Source organism: Danio rerio, chromosome 3, assembly GCF_052040795.2.
Source record: "Danio rerio strain M-AB ecotype USA chromosome 3, GRCz13ab, whole genome shotgun sequence".
Lineage (NCBI taxonomy): Eukaryota > Metazoa > Chordata > Actinopteri > Cypriniformes > Danionidae > Danio > Danio rerio.
In genome coordinates, this window is record NC_141023.1 from 38629586 (window position 1) to 38643152 (window position 13567).

At 44.3% G+C, this 13567-nt stretch overlaps 7 non-coding genes across 7 annotated transcripts; 4 read left to right on the top strand and 3 right to left on the bottom strand.

Annotated features, from left to right (window-relative positions):
* Positions 1 to 54: 54 nt before the first annotated feature.
* On the bottom strand, positions 55 to 127 carry trnaa-agc (transfer RNA alanine (anticodon AGC)). Its single transcript has one exon. It is a non-coding gene; the product is annotated as a tRNA-Ala (tRNA).
* A 10533-nt stretch (positions 128 to 10660) lies between these two features.
* Positions 10661 to 10733, top strand: trnaf-gaa (transfer RNA phenylalanine (anticodon GAA)). The gene has a single exon. It is a non-coding gene; the product is annotated as a tRNA-Phe (tRNA).
* A 576-nt stretch (positions 10734 to 11309) lies between these two features.
* On the bottom strand, positions 11310 to 11382 carry trnaa-agc (transfer RNA alanine (anticodon AGC)). Its single transcript has one exon. It is a non-coding gene; the product is annotated as a tRNA-Ala (tRNA).
* Positions 11383 to 12210: 828 nt separating this feature from the next.
* On the top strand, positions 12211 to 12282 carry trnaq-cug (transfer RNA glutamine (anticodon CUG)). Its single transcript has one exon. It is a non-coding gene; the product is annotated as a tRNA-Gln (tRNA).
* Positions 12283 to 12387: 105 nt separating this feature from the next.
* Positions 12388 to 12461, top strand: trnai-aau (transfer RNA isoleucine (anticodon AAU)). The gene has a single exon. It is a non-coding gene; the product is annotated as a tRNA-Ile (tRNA).
* Positions 12462 to 12549: 88 nt separating this feature from the next.
* On the top strand, positions 12550 to 12622 carry trnaf-gaa (transfer RNA phenylalanine (anticodon GAA)). Its single transcript has one exon. It is a non-coding gene; the product is annotated as a tRNA-Phe (tRNA).
* Positions 12623 to 13198: 576 nt separating this feature from the next.
* Positions 13199 to 13271, bottom strand: trnaa-agc (transfer RNA alanine (anticodon AGC)). Its single transcript has one exon. It is a non-coding gene; the product is annotated as a tRNA-Ala (tRNA).
* Between the last annotated feature and the right edge of the window lie 296 nt (positions 13272 to 13567).

Here is a 13567-nt window from a genome sequence, read left to right on the forward strand (position 1 = left end):
CAAGGTGCCGCCAGCTTTGCAATGAAGGAAATGTGAAAGGCAAGGAAACAGAAGTGGAGAATGCGGGCATCGATCCCGCTACCTCTCGCATGCTAAGCGAGCGCTCTACCACTTGAGCTAATTCCCCTCGGTGACATAAATTGGCCGATTTTTCGACGTGGTCAAAAAATATAATAAAAGATCACATCTGCTCTGTGGTGGCCTCTTTGCCCTGCCCGCCATTTAGTCGTCAAATTACCTGGAATATCGCGCTTTTCTTTTGAAGGCCCTACCTGGTCCTGCTCCAGTAAACGTGTGAGGAGCCTTGCATGCCGAATGACGAGTTACTCAGAAACAATGCAAATTGGCACCACTTTGGATTGACATTCTGCTACTTTCCTCCAAGGCTGTTTTTTTTTTTTTATTCATTCTCTTCCGCCCGGGCAGCAGCAATCAGCAATCTCGAGGTTCCATGGTGTAATGGTTAGCACTCTGGACTCTGAATCCAGCGATCCGAGTTTAAACCTAGCTGCTTCAACCTTAAGTCCACCAGCTTCCACTTGACCAAAACGCTATCCTTCTCCCAGATGGTCACGTCGCTTCTGGTGATGATTCCAATGGCCTGATCGACAGCACTCTGCTATATATTTAGCGCTTTGATGTCCCACTGCGGATGCGCCACTGAATAAAAGAAAACTGTGACTTGATAGGGCTTCTGAGGTGTTGCAATGCTAAGTACTACGCAGTAACCGGCAAAGCTGAACTAAGAAGTTTTGCTTTCAACCCTCAAGGTGCCGCCAGCTTTGCAATGAAGGAAATGTGAAAGGCAAGGAAACAGAAGTGGAGAATGCGGGCATCGATCCCGCTACCTCTCGCTTGCGCCTGCAGCATCCCGTCTACAGAGCCAAAGTAAGCCCAAAGTAAGCCCACATGAGCCAATCACGTCTCACCTCGGTGGCTTACTTTTGACCAATAGAGTGTAACCCCTGTGGCTTACTTTTGACCAATCACGTTTGTCTTTGCGCTGACGTCATTTCGACCAATCGCGTTTCACTTCAGTGGCTTACTTTTGACCAATCGCATTTCTTTTTGCTGTGACGTATGTTTGACCAATCGCGTTTCTCCTCGATGGCTTACTTTTGACCAATCACACGACGCTTTTATTATAATCGTCATCTTTGAATCAGGTAAGCCAGATGTAACGCTACTTTATTATTAGTTTATTATTAGTTTATTATACTGTGTGTATTTCTGTTAAATGATAAGTTACAATCGACAGAAAGTTAACGTTACGGCAGATGTTTTCTTCATAACTTGTAAAACGGTAATGTTTCCCATGATAAATACAGAGCAACATGTCGCTAGTGATCAGAAAAGGTGGAATCATCGCCATTTGGTTAAATGATTAAACAAAATGTTCTGATATTTGTTTAGAATAATAATGCCCCCATTCGACCTAGCAATATTGGGCCCTATAATCGCGGTGTACACTCTAAAAAGCTAACGTTACTGTATTTAAATGTACAGTTACAGTTACTTATAATGTAATTGCATGAAATACAGAGTTAAACAGTTTTTTCTTAAACATTTAATTTAGCAAATAATTCTATACTTTTAAAATAATTCTATTTTAGGTAAAACAAAGTAATATTTATAAAGACAACTGCACAAACTTTAAAAACATTTGAGTTTAACACTTGTTCATGACAATATATGATATATATTTAGTAATTAGATTGTATTGTATTTTATAAATCTATTGTAAAAATATTATAAGCATATATTGTATTTTGTTTATTTTATTACTTGTGTTTTCAGATATATTACACAACAGAATAGTTATATTAAATAGCTGAAGTACAAACATTTTATTTATAAAAGTCATAATGTAAAGACTTAAGAGTTTAATGTGTATATTATAACTTAATGTTTTAATTTCTGTTGTTTCTCATTTATTTATATGGATTTTAAGTTGTACTACCATGCATATATTAGGCATATGTGTAGAAAATTCACCAGAAGTCCATTTTATGGTCATGGTCATATTTACTACTGCAATAATATGGATTATCTACCTTGTTAAATTATTGTTTCACACTTAATGTACATGTATCTTTCTGATTGCTCTAGGTAATGTTCTCTCTAATGTTTTTTTTTTTCAGAAAAAAATGTACGCATACCCGATTTTCCGCCGCCAATCAGCGACATCAAGCAGACTCCTCTTGGGGCCATCTGCAGAGGCAGAGCGCCTTGTAAGCAGGGAGTCTGGAAGGGCCAAACCCAAGGAAGAGGTGCTGGCAGAGGCCACTGCTTTCGTCAGCAGCAATGGTGGAGACTCCAGTGACCAGTTTTTAGTTCTGGCTCACTGCAAGATTCAGTTTGGCAAGTACCAGGGCCAAAGATTTAGATGGCTCCTAGAGCATGCTCTGGGGTATGCGGTGTACCTGGTGCTTAGCATTTCTGATGAGAAGCTGCAGACAACACCCTTGTCAGAAAACAAACACCTGTTTCTTCAGTACACTTCCTCCATCAGGGAGATTGCAGAAGAAGTAGAGAAGTACCAGAGGAAACAGGAAATGCAAGCAGAAGCCAGGGCAAAAGGAGATACAGGGTGCTTGATGGTGGAGTTTGGTGACTTTAAGGGCCGGTCCATGAAAGATGTGTTTGAGGACCAGAGCAAGGAGGCCCAAGCCCTCATCAGGTACCTGGTTAAGGCAGATGCCAGGCCAAAAACCAACATGGCACTTTTCAAGACGTATGTCCTGAAAAGACTGGCTTCTGCTGCTGCCTCTGCACCTCCACCTGCAGCATCCAGTGTCTCTGCACCTCCACCTGCAGCATCCAGTGTCCCTGCTCCTCCACCTGCAGCCATCCAAACAGGTGTACAGCAGACTGCCACTGTGAAATCGCTGTTGGCAAGGGGCAAGCACTTGTCTCCTTCACAGCTGGCAAAAAAACTGATGTCACCTGTTAAACCCTGTAAGTAGAAGAGTGAATACTGAGCATGATACAGAATTATCCCAACAGCAGTTATATATGTGTTTATTTATTGTTATGTCAAACTTTCTGTTTCCAGATCCAAAACTGCAGTCCACTGTATCTCCTCCTACAGCAGAACCCCCAGCCAAACGTATGGCCCAAAGGCAGCTTTTTACTACTGGTAAGTAAGCACCATCGTATTGTACATTTGGCTGTGTGTATTTTTCACAGTAATATTTTTAAGATTTATGCTCCAGGCACTTCCAGATCCACAGCTGAAGATGATGAAGAACTGGTGTTTGCTGCATCACAATGTGAAGCACAGCTCTTTGCAGGTGTGGCACACGACACAAATGAAAATGTTATAAGAATATTTTGTGAAAACACACTAAGTATTTTTTTTTACAAAAAATAATGAATCAAATTTTTATCTACAGTACAGAGTTGTCACATCATGCCTCAAGCGGGATGCATTCTTTGAGTGCACTTCTTCAAAACCTTAAGGATGTTCAAAGGTTTCAGTGTATTTATTTGCGTTTCCGAACGAATCATTATTGAACATTCATCAGATAACTTTTCCACGTCGCTTGCTCTTCATTACTCACTCTCTTAGATGGTGGTGATTCATTGCTGTCATTATCAGCTGAGCAGTTTTTCCTTACTGTATCTGTGTGCATGCTTCATGTCTTTGTGCTTCAATAATTTATACTAATCATGCCTCATTTTACTTACTCCATTTCATATGATTCTCATTCGCAGAGAATTGTGTTAATTCCATATCCCTTTCATCAATAAAGTGCACACTAATTTCTTTGCTTCCTAACAGTACCATTCTCTTAACTTGTATTTCTAAGTATACCCATATTAATAATAATACTTATCCAAAACTATTGCTTCACTGGCTGTTCATGGGCATAATTTGTGGCACCTTACTATCAAAAGCAACAGTCATCATAATATTGTTAACCATAAATTGTTTGTTACTATTCACTCAGAGGCCTGTGCCAATCCGTCTCCATCAGCGGAAACAGCAAAAACACCAGATCTTCAACATCATCAGCCACCAGTTGAGCTTCCTGTTCACTGGAAAGATCAGCTTCCCCCTTTCCAGCATGAGTGGATCCGGAACACTGTATTTAAAACAAACTTAAAAACCGGCAAGCCAGAGCTAGTGTCCCAGCTGAAGCTTTGGTGGTATCCTCCCCAGCCCCCTCTAATTAACACGCAGCCACCTGCCTCTCCTGACCTCTTCTTCTGCCGACCACTTTTTCTGTGGATGCCGCTGAAGATGTGGTTGTTTCCACTTGTCTGTGTTCGCCTAAGCTGCGGTAAGCACAGACTAACAGCTGCTGGAATTTACCGCACGGTGCGCAAGGTCCTCGACATCGACGGCTGGTACGACCTTGCCACTGAGTATCTGGAGTGCAAGCGGTGCAAAAAGAAGTATCCTGCCTGGTCCGAGGACATCTTAGGACAGCTGGATATTGGCCACCGTAGTCAGTTCCCAGCTTTGCTGACATACAGGTAATTCATAATGCCAATGTTTTAATTGTGTTAATTTTTAGCAAACAAAGCATTTCCCTGATTATAATGTTGTTTCCTTAGATACTCATGTGACAACCGGGTAGTTAGGATGATGAGGGAGAGGACACTGGGCAACAGTGTGACTCAGCTTTTCAAAAAGCTGATGGAGCAACACAGTGAGGCATGGACACAGCGAGTCTTGCAGTACCTGACTGCCTGTGAACCATTCACAAGGTCCTCCCTTGTGCAACCTCCTGTGTTTGCTGAGCCTCCCCTCTTACCTGCCATACCCAAACCTAAGTGGCTGTTAGCCGTCTATGCCAGGGATGTTCTGGGGCGACTGCACGAGGTCAAAGCCAAAATCACCTCCGTCTTTGGCTGTGTTCTAAAGATGAACTCCACAAAAAAGGTATGTTTATATCCAGACATTTGCCAGATATGGATATGTGTGCGTACATATTTAACACAGTTTTATTTTTCCTAATAGATCACAAAGAAACTTGCAGGTGCTGCTGCGGGAACAGCTGCCTGGTGCACTAATGTGGGGAACGAACACGGTCAAGTCCTTGTCTCTGTGCTGTCAGCTGCCGAGGGTCATGGACTGGACCCAATGGCGGCCGGGCTGATGAAGCGTTACCGGGAGGCAGGAGAGGCAGCCCCGAAAGTAATGTACGTGGACAGAGATTGCTGCAGTCAGCACGGCCAGTCTCCGGTGAAGATCATGTTTCGGGAGTGGGATGAGCTTGAAGTGCGCCTTGACATCTGGCATTTTATGCGCCGGTTTGCTGCAGGTGTCACGACAGAAGCTCATCCGCTCTACGGCATCTTCATGGCACGTCTGTCCACGTGCATCTTTCAGTGGGATCCAGAAGATGTGGCCGCTCTTCGCCAGGCAAAGGAAGGTGAGCTGGCGGCAAAAAAGACTGGCCACATTTCACAAACGGCTCTCAGTGCTCGCATAAACCGGAGGGAGCTAGCACTGCACTGCCGTAGGAGGACCAGAGGTGTGGAGGAGACCACCTGTCTGATTGGAAAGCTGTTGGACCATTTTGACAGCGAGCATGGGAAGGACACTCTGGGTGTTCCTCTGCTGGACCACGAACGGATCCAGCAGATATGGAAGGAACAGCAGAAGCATATACAGTGCATTCAAGACCCAGAGAACTTTCCACTGTACATGAAGACAGGGACACTGAAGAAAGGCAGTGTGGAGCTGTGTTGTTACAGGTGTGCCCGTGGCTCTACATCTTTGGAGTCCTTCCACCTCCACCTAAACCGTTTTATTCCAGGTATTACATACATTTGGATCGTTTTATTTTGTAAAACATATAAGCACTGTGATAACTTCCATTGCTTTAATGTAACATTATTAAACATTTAAATAACATTTGTGATGTTATCAGCATTGACAAAGCTGTCTTGCCTGACAAGTAACTCTGTTTATAATGACAATAATTTAAATGTTAGTACATAACCTAATAACATGTTAATTAATTCTTCACATATTTTTAACTATTTTAATTTCCAGGGACCAGTGCCAGTGATGCGCATTTTCAGGCCTATCTCCTTGAGGGCTTGATGCGCTGGAATGATGACCGGATGGAAAGCACCATAAAAGGAGCATCCTCCATACGGTCATATGGCAGTGCCATGAGAGAGGCTGTGGACAGGCTTAGCCGAGCAGTCTTGGGGAAGCCCTGGGATAACCGTTATCACCCTCCTGGAGCATATACAGGCAAGAAATTCATTAACTAGTTGTTATATAAGTGATTTATTAAGCTTTAATGTACTTCACAAAATGTTTATCTAAATATTTACTTTATTATTAGTTTTATTTAATATATGTTTTTTTTATTGTTTTATTCTTTAAGGTGAATTGCTGGGAATAGAGTACCTTTACAGCCAGACCGGCAAAACCCTGACTCCGGTGCTCCAGAACCCAGAGGAGGAAGACAGGCTGGTGGAGGAAGTAGATGACGAGGATCTACAAGATGAGGGGTTCGAGGAGGAGATCATGGAGGACATCACAGTTCCAGTGCTGTATGAGGATGACCCCTGCCGTGATCTCAGTAACAGCCCCTCATCTTCGCCTCTGCCTCAGTCCCCAGCATCACTGGCTGAGCCGTCCACATCAGCTGGTGGAGAAGGACAGCTTCCTAGCCGAGCCCCCTCAGTGCCGTCACAGCCATCCGACTCTGGAGACAGTCTCTCTGTTGAGGCTCAGGTAAGATACATTAAGAACTTAATTTGATTTAGTCTTTTTTTATTCCACATATACTAAATTTATTCTGTATTTACCAGGGAGTAGTCATTGGACCTGATGGCATTGCTGGGTGGGACAAGGTCCAGGATCTGGCTGCTTATTTGGTGGGTCTTCGTGAGGCTCCTTACCTCACTGACCTGCAGGTGACAGAGGCCATCCAGCTGTGGACAGCTCTCCTGGATGTTGATAAACAGCGCATCAACTACCAGCCTCGACATCAGCCTCAGCTGACGCATGGGCGCTTTAAGGCACCGAAGCGCTCCGGAGTCACTCCAGGTGTGGAGAGCGTCAAACGTTGTCTGATTGGACATCCTGGGGGTCCAGCACAGTGGCCTAGCACCAGCCGCTTGGTTGAGGCCATTTGTACAAAGCTGTGTGCCGTACACAAGTCCACTTCCAAGAAGGCTGGTGTTCGCACCCCCAGGTGGTCTAAAATACTGACCGATTACCACCACATCCGGGATCTGGTGCTTGGCAGTCGCAGGCTGATGGATGAAACAGTGATCCAGCTTTTTGAGCTAAACCAGAAGACGCTCATTCAGTGGTAAGCAAAGCACATTATTTTCTTTAAATTACCTGAATTTTTCTAAATTAATATATATGAATAATACATATCATTTATTATCAGGTTTCAACGGAGGCAAAAGGATAAGGAAATGAGTGTACTCACTCAGGGACTGACTCCACTTAATCCAATTGCTGTGGCAGATACGCAGCTTCCTTTGCCGAGGGAAAAATTGGACGAGGCACCGTCAACATCAGGCCCCAAACACCAGTTTGTTTTTCCTCCAAATAAAGAAGGACAGGCACCTCTTCTTCGACCTGGACGAAAGTCTGCTTCAGCAACCACCACAGTTTGCTCTTTCCTGCCAGATGCCACCACGGTGTGCTCCTTCCCACCGGCCCCCACGACGGTATGCCCCATCGCGCAAACCCCCACCACAGTCTGCCACATTGCACCGGCCCCTACCATGGTGTGCCCCGTCAGACCGACCTTCACCACAGTGCGTCCCATCTCGCCAGCCTCCACCACAGTGTGCCCCATCATACCAGCCTCCACCACAGTGCGCCCTATTGCGCCGGCCCCCACCACAGTGCGCCCCATTGTGTCTGCCCCCACCACGGTGTGCTCCTTTCCACCGGCCCCCAGCACGGTGTGCCCCATTGCACCACCCCCCACAGCACCAGGTGTTGTGAAGCCCATTTCAGGACCTGGATCATTGTTTGGCACACTTGTTTTTAACCCAGACATGAGTGTGTCAATGGTGATTCCATCATTTGCTGCACCAACATCCAGTACAGTCCCAGCTTCACCTGCACCTGCTGTTCCTCCACCTGCACCTGCTCCACCTGCACCTGCTGTTCCTCCACCTGCACCTGCTCCACCTGCGCCTGCTGTTCCTGTGTCCCGTTACACCCAGAGGAACAGGCGCAGACGGGAACAGGAGAAGGAAAGTGGAGTCCACAAAAGGAAGTATGTGCGTGCGGTTACTTTTAATGTTTGCAGCAAATGTGGGAAACCCAAGACTAAGGAGTTTGGCCATAGCCGATTTGGTAATGCCACATTTTGTCTGCAAACTTCAAATGGCAAATCCTTAGAGGACTGGTTGGCAGAACAGCGCCAGCAAAATAAAGGACAAACTCCAGCTCCAGAATAAAGTACAAATTGCTGTATATATTTTTGTAAATGTTACATGGGTACTCTCTCTTTCCCTCATTTTATTTAATTTTTGTGTGTTAATATGTAGCCTTTTAAAGTAGCACTTTATAGACTTTATAGACTTTTATATTACATAGGCCCACTCTTATTTTGTCTTGTGTGTACTTATTTAATTGTGTGTACTTATTTGCATTTTATGTAAAAATATATTTATATTTCTTAAAAAAATAACATTTTATACATTGCTTAAAAGCTATATTTTATCTATTACGTGCCCCCACTCTTGCATTTTATTATTTATTCATATTATTGTTTAATATATTGTGTGTATAAAAATAAATATATATATATATATATATAGAGTATTGTTTTTATATAATGAGTATAATAAATAAATATATTTATATATAGTATTGTTTTAATATATTATATGTGCATAATAAATAAATATATATTGTATTGTTTTTATTTATTGTATATTATATAGTTTATATATTAAGACATGTTTTTATTTAGTTTTTTTACATTGTTTTACAATTTATATATTTGTATTCATTTTAATAAACCATTTTGCATATTACTTGTTTTTGTGTGCATTCATTTAAAGTTATTATTACATAAAGAAATATAATATATATATATATATATATATATATATATATAATATATATACATAAGCATGCATACATATGTTTAATTGAAACATTTTTATTCATTTTTAACTAACGTAATAAGCTTTTTAAGAACAATATCCACATAATAATAGTAATATCAATATAATTGCCTGTGTTACGTCAGTAAAATTTCAACAAGAGCGCAGCTGATTGGCTCCGCTGAAACCGACACTGATTGGATATTGTGTTACACAGATCGTGTGTTCGAATCCAGCACGCAAAAAATGACATTTAGAATGACATGCAATATGCAACCAAAATACCACATTATGCACAGTCACAAAGCCGCGAACACTACTGCAAGCGAAATTTGTCGCATTTTTCCGTTTTTTGCGACTTGTTCGCTTGCGAGTGAGCGAGAAGATTGGGCCCCTTCCTTTGCGCAGCGAGCGCTCTACCACTTGAGCTAATTCCCCTCGGTGCCATAAATTGGCCGATTTTTCGACGTGGTCAAAAAATATAATAAAAGATCACATCTGCTCTGTGGTGGCCTCTTTGCCCTGCCCGCCATTTAGTCATCAAATTACCTGGAATATCGCGCTTTTCTTTTGAAGGACCTACCTGGTCCTGCTCCAGTAAACGTGTGAGGAGCCCTGCATGCCGAATGACGAGTTACTCAGAAACAATGCAAATTGGCACCACTTTGGATTGACATTCTGCTACTTTCCTCCAAGGCTGTTTTTTTTTTTTTTAAACATTCTCTTCCGCCCGGGCAGCAGCAATCAGCAATCTCGAGGTTCCATGGTGTAATGGTTAGCACTCTGGACTCTGAATCCAGCGATCCGAGATTAAACCTAGCTGCTTCAACCTTAAGTCCACCAGCTTCCACTTGACCAAAACGCTATCCTTCTCCCAGATGGTTACGTCGCTTCTGGTGATGATTCCAATGGCCTGATCGAGCGCTCTACTATTTGAGCTAATTTCCCTCGCTGCTGTTCATTGGCCGCTTTTTCGACGTGGTCAAAAAATAAAATAAAAGATCACATCTGCTCTGTGGTGGCCTCTTTGCCCTGCCCGCCATTTAGTCGTCAAATTACCTGGAATATCGCGCTTTTCTTTTGAAGGCCCTACCTGGTCCTGCTCCAGTAAACGTGTGAGGAGCCCTGCATGCCGAATCACGAGTTACTCAGAAACAATGCAAATTGGCACCGCCTTGGATTGACATTCTGCTATTTTCCTCCAAGGCTGTTTTTTTTTTTATTCATTCTCTTCCGCCCGGGCAGCAGCATTCAGTAGCCTAAAGGTTCCATGGTGTAATGGTTAGTTCTCTGGACTCTGAATCCAGCGATCCGAGTTCAAATCTCAGTGGAAACTGGCTTTTTGCCAGCACTGCTCAAAAAAGCTGGAATAGCATGCTAATCCCTTGGAGTCTGGAGAATGACAGTTAGTCTGGGCTTTGTAGTAATGTGAGCTGAAAGTGGCCGGTTAGCTCAGCTGGTTAGAGCGTGGTGCTAATAACGCCAAGGTCGAGGGTTCGAGCCTCGTATTGGCCAAACTTTTACTGTCTTAGGACTCAGAGGCATTTTAAGGCTCTGATCGGTCTCACAGACATGCATGTTGCAGGAAAGCTGAGTCAACGCAGCTGAAATAGCTCAGTTGGGAGAGCGTTAGACTGAAGATCTAAAGGTCCCTAGTTCGATCCCGGGTTTCGGCAAAGCAGTGTGGTAGTTCTGTTTTTGGCATGAGGGTCAGGTGACCGAAACTCATCCAAAAAATCTAGCTGCTTCACCCTTGAGTCCACCTGCTTCCACTTGACCAAAACGATATCCTTCTCCCAGATCAGGGGTCACCAATCCTGGTCGTGGAGGGCTGGTGTCCCTGCAGGGTTTAGCTCCATCTTGCCTCAACACACCTGCCTGGATGTTTCAAGTATACCCAGTAAGACCTTGATTAGCTTGGTCAGGTGTGTTTGATTAGGGTTGGAACTAAAATCTGCAGGACACCGGCCCTCCAGGAACAAGTTTGGTGATCACTGTCCCAGATGGTCGCTTCTGGTGATGATTCCAATGGCCTGATCGACAGCACTCTGCTATATATTTAGCGCTTTGATGTCCCACTGCGGATGCGCCACTGAATAAAAGAAAACTATGACTTGATAGGGCTTCTGAGGTGTTGCAATGCTAAGTACTACGCAGGAACCGGCAAAGCTGAACTAAGAAGTTTTGCTTTCAACCCTCAAGGTGCCGCCAGCTTTGCAATGAAGGAAATGTGAAAGGCAAGGAAGCAGAAGTGGAGAATGCGGGCATCGATCCCGCTACCTCTCGCATGCTAAGCGAGCGCTCTACCACTTGAGCTAATTCCCCTCGGTGACATAAATTGGCCGATTTTTCAACGTGGTCAAAAAATATAATAAAAGATCACATCTGCTCTGTGGTGGCCTCTTTGCCCTGCCCACCATTTAGTCGTCAAATTACCTGGAATATCGCGCTTTTCTTTTGAAGGCCCTACCTGGTCCTGCTCCAGTAAACGTGTGAGGAGCCCTGCATGCCGAATGACGAGTTACTCAGAAACAATGCAAATTGGCACCACTTTGGATTGACATTCTGCTACTTTCCTCCAAGGCTGTTTTTTTTTTTTTTTAATTCATTCTCTTCCGCCCGGGCAGCAGCAATCAGCAATCTCGAGGTTCCATGGTGTAATGGTTAGCACTCTGGACTCTGAATCCAGCGATCCGAGTTTAAACCTAGCTGCTTCAACCTTAAGTCCACCAGCTTCCACTTGACCAAAACGCTATCCTTCTCCCAGATGGTCACGTCGCTTCTGGTGATGATTCCAATGGCCTGATCGAGCGCTCTACTATTTGAGCTAATTTCCCTCGGTGCTGTTCATTGGCCGCTTTTTCGACGTGGTCAAAAAATAAAATAAGAGATCACATCTGCTCTGTGGTGGCCTCTTTGCCCTGCCCGCCATTTAGTCGTCAAATTACCTGGAATATCGCGCTTTTCTTTTGAAGGCCCTACCTGGTCCTGCTCCAGTAAACGTGTGAGGAGCCCTGCATGCCGAATCACGAGTTACTCAGAAACAATGCAAATTGGCACCGCCTTGGATTGACATTCTGCTATTTTCCTCCAAGGCTGTTTTTTTTTTTATTCATTCTCTTCCGCCCGGGCAGCAGCATTCAGTAGCCTAAAGGTTCCATGGTGTAATGGTTAGCACTCTGGACTCTGAATCCAGCGATCCGAGTTCAAATCTCGGTGGAACCTGGCTTTTTGCCAGCACTGCTCAAAAAAGCTGCAATATCATGCTAATCCCTTGGAGTCTGGAGAATGACAGTTAGTCTGGGCTTTGTATTAATGTGAGCTGCAAGTGGCCGGTTAGCTCAGCTGGTTAGAGCGTGGTGCTAATAACGCCAAGGTCGCGGGTTCGAGCCCCGTATTGGCCAAACTTTTACTGTCTTAGGACTCAGAGGCATTTTAAGGCTCTGATCGGTCTCACAGACATGCATGTTGCAGGAAAGCTGAGTCAACGCAGCCTAAATAGCTCAGTTGGGAGAGCGTTAGACTGAAGATCTAAAGGTCCCTGGTTCGATCTCGGGTTTCGGCAAAGCAATGTGGTAGTTCTGTTTTTGGCATGAGGGTCAGGTGACCGAAACTCATCCAAAAAACCTAGCTGCTTCACCCTTAAGTCCACCTGCTTCCACTTGACCAAAACGATATCCTTCTCCCAGATCAGGGGTCACCAATCCTGGTCGTGGAGGGCTGGTGTCCCTGCAGGGTTTAGCTCCATCTTGCCTCAACACACCTGCCTGGATGTTTCAAGTATACCCAGTAAGACCTTGATTAGCTTGGTCAGGTGTGTTTGATTAGGGTTGGAACTAAAATCTGCAGGACACCGGCCCTCCAGGAACAAGTTTGGTGATCACTGTCCCAGATGGTCGCTTCTGGTGATGATTCCAATGGCCTGATCGACAGCACTCTGCTATATATTTAGCGCTTTGATGTCCCACTGCGGATGCGCCACTGAATAAAAGAAAACTGTGACTTGATAGGGCTTCTGAGGTGTTGCAATGCTAAGTACTACACAGGAACCGGCAAAGCTGAACTAAGAAGTTTTGCTTTCAACCCTCAAGGTGCCGCCAGCTTTGCAATGAAGGAAATGTGAAAGGCAAGGAAACAGAAGTGGAGAATGCGGGCATCGATCCCGCTACCTCTCGCATGCTAAGCGAGCGCTCTACCACTTGAGCTAATTCCCCTCGGTGACATAAATTGGCCGATTTTTCAACGTGGTCAAAAAATATAATAAAAGATCACATCTACTCTGTGGTGGCCTCTTTGCCCTGCCTGCCATTTAGTCGTCAAATTACCTGGAATATCGCGCTTTTCTTTTAAAGGCCCTACCTGGTCCTGCTCCAGTAAACGTGTGAGGAGCCCTGCATGCCGAATGACGAGTTACTCAGAAACAATGCAAATTGGCACCACTTTGGATTGACATTCTGCTACTTTCCTCCAAGGCTGTTTTTTTTTTTTAATTCATTCTCTTCCGCCCGGG